Here is a 9,512-nt window from a genome sequence, read left to right on the forward strand (position 1 = left end):
GGCAGAACGTTCTCTGGACAGATGATTAAAAGTAAAACATTTTGGACGACATGGGTCCCAGTATGCCTGGCGAAAACCCAACACTGCATTCCACAGTAAGAACCTCATACCAACGGTCCAACATGTTGGTGGTAATGTGTTGGTTTGGGGATTCTTTGCTGCCTCAGGACATGGACGACTTAATAGAAGGAACCGTGAATTCTGCTCTGTATTAGATAATTCTACAGGAGAATGTCAGACCATCTTTCAGCTGAAGAGCAGCTGGGTCACGCAGCCAGACAATTATCCAAAACACACAATCAAGTCTACACGAAAATGGCTCAAAAAGCAACAGATTTGAAGTTTTGGAACGGCCTTGTCCAGACCTAATCCCCATTGAGATGTTGTGGCAGGATTTGAAACGAGCAGTTCATGCTTGAAAACCTACAAATGTCGCTGATTTACAGCAGTTCTGCATGGAAGAGTGAGCCTAAATTCCTCCACAACGACGTGAGAGACTGATCAACAACTACAGGAAGTGTTTGGTTGGAGTCTTTACAGCTAAAGGTGGCACAACCAGGTATTGAGTGTAAATGGACAATTACTCTTCCACACCGGGGCATTGGTTGTTGACATAAATGTGTTATTTGTTCACGGAAGTTTCCTTTATCTAATATCAGGTTTTGGTTGAAGAGCTGATAACATTCAGTATTAAACATATACTTTTTCACGGCACTGTATAAATATATATATATATTGTTTAACGTCAACATTAAGTATAAACACCTCCTCTCAAGACCACTCTGTGTTTTGACCCAGGAATAGAGATAGGTCTGTTAGCTTAAATCCAGGAATATCTGCTGTTCAGTCACATCCATTTCTCTCCCCAACCTCTCGTCACCTTTGTCCATCTCCAGTCAGATCTATACAGACTGCAGAGCAGAGGGGAGGGGTTTTGGCCAATGGCCAGCATGGTTCATGTGGACTTGTTTACTTTTAACACGCTTGATAACATCTGGTAAAGAGTAGAAATTGCAAGGCTCGACACCCCACACTGCTGTTACCATACCAACCTGATCACTTACCAATAACGCCTGGCTTACCGCCTGGCTAGAACCTTACCAGCCTGGCTAGAGCCTTACTGTCTGGCTAGAGCTTTACTGTCTGGCTAGAGCCTTACCGCCTGGCTAGAGCCTTACTGTCTGGCTAGAGCCTTACCGCCTGGCTAGAGCCTTACTGCCTGGCTAGAGCCTTACCGCCTGGCTAGAGCCTTACAGTCTGGCTAGAGCCTTACCGCCTGGCTAGAGCCTTACAGTCTGGCTAGAGCCTTACCGCCTGGCTAGAGCTTTACAGTCTGGCTAGAGCCTTACCGCCTGGCTAGAGCCTTACCGCCTGGTTAGAGCCTTACAGTCTAGCTAGAGCCTTACAGTCTGGCTAGAGCCTTACAGTCTGGCTAGAGCCTTACTGCCTGGCTAGAGCCTTACAGTCTAGCTAGAGCCTTACCGCCTGGCTAGAGCCTTACCGTCTGGCTAGAGCCTTACCGTCTAGCTAGAGCCTTACAGTCTGGCTAGAGCCTTACTGCCTGGCTAGAGCCTTACAGTCTAGCTAGAGCCTTACAGTCTGGCTAGAGCCTTACCGCCTGGCTAGAGCCTTACCCCCTGGCTAGAGCCTTACTGTCTAGCTAGAGCCTTACAGTCTAGCTAGAGCCTTACAGTCTGGCTAGAGCCTTACAGTCTAGCTAGAGCTTTACCGCCTGGCTAGAGCCTTACAATCTATCTTGAGCCTTACAGTCTGGCTAGAGCCTTACAGTCTAGCTAGAGCTTTACCGCCTGGCTAGAGCCTTACAATCTATCTTGAGCCTTACAGTCTGGCTAGAGCCTTATTGAATAGCTAGAGCTTTACCGCCTGGCTAGAGCCTTACAGTCTGGCTAGAGCCTTACAGTCTGGCTAGAGCCTTACTGTCTGGCTAGAGCCTTACAGTCTGGCTAGAGCTTTACCCCCTGGCTAGAGCCTTATTGAATAGCTAGAGCTTTACCGCCTGGCTAGAGCCTTACCGCCTGCCTAGAGCATTACCGCATGGCTAGAGCCTTACAGTCTGGCTAGAGCCTTACAGTCTGGCTAGAGCCTTACAGTCTGGCTAGAGCCTTACAGTCTGGCTAGAGCTTTACCGCCTGGCTAGAGCCTTACAATCTATCTTGAGCCTTACAGTCTAGCTAGAGCCTTATTGTCTAGTTAGAGCCTTATTGAATAGCTAGAGCTTTACCGCCTGGCTAGAGCCTTACCGCCTGCCTAGAGCATTACCGCATGGCTAGAGCCTTACCATCTGGATAGAGCCTTACCCCCTGGCTAGAGCCTTACTGCCTGGTTAGAGCTTTACCGCCTGGCTAGCCTTACCGCCTGGCTAGAGCCTTACTGTCTGGCTAGAGCCTTACCGCCTGGCTAGAGCCTTACTGTCTGGCTAGAGACAAGCAGCACACCACTCTTCTTACTGTCTGGCTAGAGCCACTCACTCTCTTTGCTCTGCCTGCAGCACTCAACAGGCCAGATGCATCATGCAACCACACATATCTCTCTATTCATTACTAGTAGAAAGACTTCACTGCTTTACAAAAACCCTAATTCATATTTCCTAAAAATATCATGTCAAAAGCTTGGTAATAAGCAGAGGCTCGAGTTTTGCTTGAATTATTTGTGGTCAAAAGGTTTTCAATAGTCTGAAAAATAATAAACCCACAAACCAAGCAAATGGAACACAGACAGCATGTTTTATGACCTGTTCTCTTTGAACCAAGGAAAGACACTAATACTGTATTCATACTGCAGATGATCAGATGATATTGAATGGATATTACAGTTGTGGTGATGAAAGAGTTGTGAAGTCTGAACTATTAAAAAACTCTCACTTTGATGCATGAAGAATCAGCCTGTTTCCAAAGTGAAGAGAGCTGAACAAAACAGAGCAGAACAGAACACAACAAAACAGAACAGAGCAGAACAGAGCAGAACAAAACAGAACAGAGCAGAACAGAACAGAACAGAACAAAGCAGAACAGAGCAGAACAGAGCAGAACAAAACAGAACAGAGCAGAACAGAACAAAACAGAACAGAGCAGAACAGAACAGAACAAAACAGAACAGAGCAGAACAGAGCAGAAAGAGCAGAACAAAACAGAACAGAGCAGAACAGAACAGAACAAAACAGAACAGAGCAGAACAGAACAGAACAAAACAGAACAGAGCAGAACAGAACAGAACAAAACAAAACAGAACAGACCAAAACAGAACAGAGCAGAACAGAACAGAGCAAAACAAAACAGAACAGAACAAAGCAGAACAGAGCAGAACAGAACAGAACAAAACAAAACAGAACAGACCAAAACAGAACAGAGCAGAACAGAGCAGAACAGAGCAGAACAGAGCAGAACAAAACAGAACAGAACAGAACAGAACAGAGCACAACAAAACAGAACAGAACAGACCCAAACAGAACAGAGCAGAACAGAGCAGAACAGAGCAGAACAGAGCAGAACAGAGCACAACAAAACAGAACAGAACAGAACAGAACCGACCGGGTTTACAGGGGAGGAAGTTTAGTATTATCCTCTTATGGGTTTAATCATTTCTGCTGTGCATGGTGCATGGAGGCCAGTGAAAGCTGCTTTCCTTCCTTCCTCCCTCTCTCGCTTCATCTGATCAGAGGAAACAGAGTGGCTACTTATCTCTCCCTCTCTCCTCACTTTCTCTCCTCCCTCTCTCGCTTCATCTGATCAGAGGAAACAGTGGCTACTTATCTCTCTCTCTCCTCCCTCTCTCGCTCCATCTGATCAGAGAAAACAGAGTGGCTACTTATCTCTCTCTCTCTCCTCACTTTCTCTCCTCCCTCTCTCGCTTCATCTGATCAGAGGAAACAGAGTGGCTACTTATCTCTCTCTCTCTCCTCACTTTCTCTCCTCCCTCTCTCGCTCCATCTGATCAGAGGAAACAGAGTGGCTACTTATCTCTCTCTCTCTCCTCCCTCTCTCGCTCCATCTGATCAGAGAAAACAGAGTGGCTACTTATCTCTCTCTCTCATTCTCTCCTCCCTCTCTCGCTCCATCTGATCAGAGGAAACAGAGTGGCTACTTATCTCTCTCTCTCTCCTCACTTTCTCTCCTCCCTCTCTCACTCCATCTGATCAGAGGAAACAGAGTGGCTACTTATCTCTCTCTCTATCTCTCTCTCTCTCCTCTCTATCTCTCCTCTCTCTCTCCTCTTTCTCTCTACTCTCTCCATCTGATCAGGGGAAACAGTGGCTACTTATCTCTCTCTCTCCTCACTCTTTCTCTGCTGTCTCTCTCTCTCTCTCTCTCTCCTCTCTCTCTCTCTCTCTCCTCCCGCTCTCTATCTCGCTCTCTCTCTCTCTCTCGCTATCTCATGCTCTCTCTGTCTCTGTCTGTCTGTCTTTTTCTCTGTGTATCTCTCTCTCTCTCTCTCTCTCTCTCTAGAGTGCTGCGTCTGGCATGGCTTGCATTAATGAAGAGTTGAAGGGTGGTCTGTATAGAATACTAACATCAGCATTAAGGCTTTCCATGCTGCTCATACCTATTTCTCCTAAACCCTGTGGGACAGCTTTCTGCCTCCTCCCCTCTTCTGCAAACGTTCAACTGCCCATTTGGGACGATTTGCCTCCTGCTTCCTCACATCCCTCCCTCCCCTCCCTCCCCCCCCCATCCCCCCTAACTCCCCTTCCCACCCTGCAGGCGGTCTTTGATCTTTGAACCTGGCTCATCTGGCTCTCCGTATTATCTTAAGCATCATTAAAGAGGGCAGAAGCACACTCAGCGTGACCTCTGAACCACTGACCTCTGAACTTCCAGCCTCCAGTTCTCCACCAGACCAAACTAGAACAGGTGTGGGCATCAGGTGTGTCAGGTCTGGCCCAATGACAGGCTGAGTCAACCAGGGCCAGGACCAGGACTGGGTCGTGGACTTTTGTAGAGATCTATACTTTCAGTCAGCATGGGCCAAGACTGGGCCGGGGCAGGCTTGGCTGATGACTTACGGCAGATGACAGATGGATGGATCTATTCTGATCTATTCTCTGTTCCCTCATGGTCCTGCTGTGAGGATAACCTTCTACCCATCCCACCACACACTGACATGGCAAGGGGAGAGGGATACGGGAGCAGAAACCAGGCCAACAGGCAGGATGTAAGACCCACACGGCACACAGGGCTTTGTGTTTCCTTTTGAAGGGAAAGTAGAGTGGTTTGGCTCAGGTGGTCTTTTCAACTGTGAGCTGTGATCATCTGGTTTGGGAGAGTCGGTGTGTGGGTGAATGCAAAGGGGCCAGTCTCGTCACGGTTAACCAGTACAACCTTCTCTGACTGAGTTAGTCTCTAAACCTGGTCATCATCTAGTGAGTCAGGTAAACATGGAACACCACAGATCTAGTGACCCAGGTAAACATGGAACACCACAACACAGGTCATAATACAGACATCTCTATCATTAATACTGTCTGTGAGTGAAGAGAATGAACTAGATGGCAAAATAACTGAATGAAAAACATCGATATTCCAGCCTGGATGAAAAGCCTAGATATTCCAACCTGAATTAAAAGCCTAGATATTCCAGCCTGAATGAAAAGCCTAGATATTCCAGCCTGAATGAAAAGCCTAGATATTCCAACCTGAATTAAAAGCCTAGATATTCCAGCCTGAATGAAAAGCCTAGATATTCCAGCCTGAATGAAAAGCCTAGATATTCCAGCCTGAATGAAAAACCTAGATATTCCAGCCTGAATGAAATGCCTAGATATTCCAGCCTGGATGAAAAGCCTAGATATTCCAGCCTGAATGAAAAGCCTAGATATTCCAGCCTGGATGAAAAGCCTAGATATTCCAGCCTGAATGAAATGCCTAGATATTCCAGCCTGGATGAAAAGCCTAGATATTCCAGCCTGGATGAAAAGCCTAGATATTCCAACCTGAATTAAAAGCCTAGATATTCCAGCCTGAATGAAAAGCCTAGATATTCCAGCCTGAATGAAAAGCCTAGATATTCCAGCCTGAATGAAAAACCTAGATATTCCAGCCTGAATGAAAAGCCTAGATATTCCAGCCTGGATGAAAAGCCTAGATATTCCAGCCTGAATGAAAAGCCTAGATATTCCAGCCTGGATGAAAAGCCTAGATATTCCAGCCTGAATGAAATGCCTAGATATTCCAGCCTGGATGAAAAGCCTAGATATTCCAGCCTGGATGAAAAGCCTAGATATTCCAGCCTGAATGAAATGCCTAGATATTCCAGCCTGGATGAAAAGCCTAGATATTCCAGCCTGAATGAAAAGCCTAGATATTCCAGCCTGAATGAAAAGCCTAGATATTCCAGCCTGAATGAAAAGCCTAGATATTCCAGCCTGAATGAAAAACCTAGATATTCCAGCCTGGATGAAAAGCCTAGATATTCCAGCCTGGATGAAAAGCCTAGATATTCCAGCCTGAATGAAAAGCCTAGATATTCCAGCCTGGATGAAAAGCCTAGATATTCCAGCCTGAGTGAAAAGCCTAGATATTCCAGCCTGAATGAAAAGCCTAGATATTCCAGCCTGGATGAAAAGCCTAGATATTCCAGCCTGAGTGAAAAGCCTAGATATTCCAGCCTGAATGAAAAGCCTAGATATTCCAGCCTGAATGAAAAGCCTAGATATTCCAGCCTGAATGAAAAGCCTAGATATTCCAGCCTGGATGAAAAGCCTAGATATTCCAGCCTGAATGAAAAGCCTAGATATTCCAGCCTCATAAATAATTCAAGAGGGATAGTTATACAAAGGCTATGCTGAGTGGCTGTCCTCAGAACACGTCTCTCTGTTGTGTAGGGCAGCAATGTACACAACCACATCTATTCAGCCCACCACCTCCCTGTGGTGTAAGGCTACACTGGATATCCTACAAAACTGGAATATTCCACCAGTGTTTTCCACTATCCCCGGCTATACAGCCGATTACATTTGTCACTTTTTTTAATTCGCTTGTCAGAAGAAAAAAAAAAGTTTTCCCGAGTCCTCTCCCGCTGCTAGAACAAACGATATGCATCTTCTAGCGATCTATCGGTAGGACCGGCGCCTGTCAGTCACAACGTGAGCGACGGCAGAGAAACACTGCTGGTTTGACAGTCTGCTTTTTGTTCTGCGTCTCGGTACATGGCTGGGTCCCGCTGTGGCTTCAGTTGAGTTTCTACACGGAGGGACAGGGCATGAATTTCTACGTCCCAATTATGTTATTATTATCTGGCATATTCATTTATTTTCTTTCTCTTTGCAGAGTCCGACATTGATGACGGCCCAGGCCAGTAAAAACATATTGGGCCAATGAATGTCGTGAGTCTATGGCCCGCTAAGGTCCAGCAACTTTACAGTGTATTTTTATATTCCAGGTCAACATGTACTTGCACTGTTAATACAACGCATTGCTAAAAAATTATAATTGAGTAATGACTTTATATTAAACAGCTTTTAATACATATCTGAATATAGAGAGATAGCATGCCAATCGTTAGGCCCTGTATGAACCCAAATTAATTTAGGAACTACACCATATCCGGGCCAGTAGAAATTCAGTTCAGGACAGTAGATTTTTGGGGCGAAAAGTTAACGTTGTGTTAAGGTTGTGTTAACGTTGATGTGTTTCATACGCAGCCACATAATGGGAGCGGATAGGCGTGTTACTCTGCTTTGATTGACGGACCGCATTCTTGACTCGTTTATAAAAAACGGACTGAATGAAGTCGATCACATATCTTTGCAATTCATAAATCATACAACGTAGTTATATGTTCATGGTATCGCATGGAGACACGTAAACTAAAGATCCCGTTTGTATTTTCTATATGAAGTCCATTAGGACTTGACAGACAGTGACGTTAAAGTGAGCAACTCATCAGTATCCTACCGAATTGCATCGGTAAGAGAGCTGTTCATTTGACTCCCTAATTTGCGTACTGGTAATGCTTTTGGGCAATTATCTGCAGATAAATGATGAAAACATTCAATGAAGATGGTGAATCATCAACACTGCAGGAGCAGTAGGTAGGCTAGTGGACATGGAGCCTCACTCTGGTCCAAAATATGATAAAATAAAACAGATTGAATTGTTTTCAAAGCTAAGGATATTTATATGGTATTATTAAAGATATCGATTTAATCTGACAATGGAGTCGTCAAATGCTGCTTTCTGTGTATCATATTCCATGTTTAAACACCTGCTTCATTCATCAATCATACCTGGATTACAGATAGCTGACCAAATGCCTCTTAAAGGGAAGCTTGACGCTGTGGGAGTCAGCAGACTCTTAAAGGGTTCTTAAAGGGAAGCTTGACGCTGTGGGAGTCAGCAGACTCTTAATAAAGGGTTCTTAAAGGGAAGCTTGACGCTGTGGAAGTCAGCAGACTCTTAAAGGGAAGCTTGACGCTGTGGAAGTCAGCAGAATCTTAAAGGGAAGCTTGATGCTGTGGGAGTCAGCAGACTCTTAAAGGGAAGCTTGACGCTGTGGAAGTCAGCAGACTCTTAAAGGCCCAGTGTTGTCAAAATTAACAACAGCTGATGAATCTTACACTGTACATTTTTTTTTTTTAAATGATGTTGTGTTATTTCCTGATAGTTGCTGGCTGAAAATATAACCTAGCATTCCAATGCACCAGAGGCCACCCCCAAATAGAGCTTGTTTACATGTGCTTGTGGAAAACACTTCCATTCAGACACCTGAACTGTTGTGTAAGGCAGCACTGTATATCCTACACACTATTATATTCAACACTACCTTCAGACATCAGCAGTGTTTAAGTTAAGTCTTCGGTATACCTCAGGGGATTAGCCAAATATAAACATAATAAAAACCTGCCTGCCTTCCTTACGTTATACAGTTCATCATGTGATATATTTCATTATATCTCTGAGCGATTTACTGAGTGGGTAGCAGGGATCATCCTTGTGGCAGTGTGCCATCCTTTCTTGGCAGAGGAGGCCATGTTAGAGGATGACTGTGTGATAACCATGGCGTAACCCTGATTACTGCTACGTTTGATCAAATTACCCTTTTTTTTTTTTTGCCTCCTGCCTCCTTCCCGAGGCTTCAAAAGGCCCAAAGTGGAGCCGTCTGCCCAGAATAACAATTTCATATTCGTATTTCTTGACTGAGGTTTATAACTTGCTTTTTTTTTTTTGGATTCCTATGCTGCCTTTGCTTTATATTCAGGCTTACAAAAACAAGCTTCAATCAATGTGTTGGAGGTTGAATAAAATGTATTTTACAACATTCTAGTGTTAGCAACCCAGGAATAATGAGTCATGGAAATATACTGCAAAAAAACATTATTTTATTGTATTACCTGAACACCCGCTTCTTTACTTAGGCGCTACATTATGTTAGCATGTCTTAGTTTAGGGTTTACTTGATTTGAAAGCTACTTTACGTTAGCATGTTTCAGTTTAGGGTTTACTTGATTTGAAAGCTACTTTACGTTAGCATGTTTCAGTTTAGGGTTTACTTGATTT

This window comes from Salmo salar, chromosome ssa01, assembly GCF_905237065.1.
Source record: "Salmo salar chromosome ssa01, Ssal_v3.1, whole genome shotgun sequence".
NCBI lineage: Eukaryota > Metazoa > Chordata > Actinopteri > Salmoniformes > Salmonidae > Salmo > Salmo salar.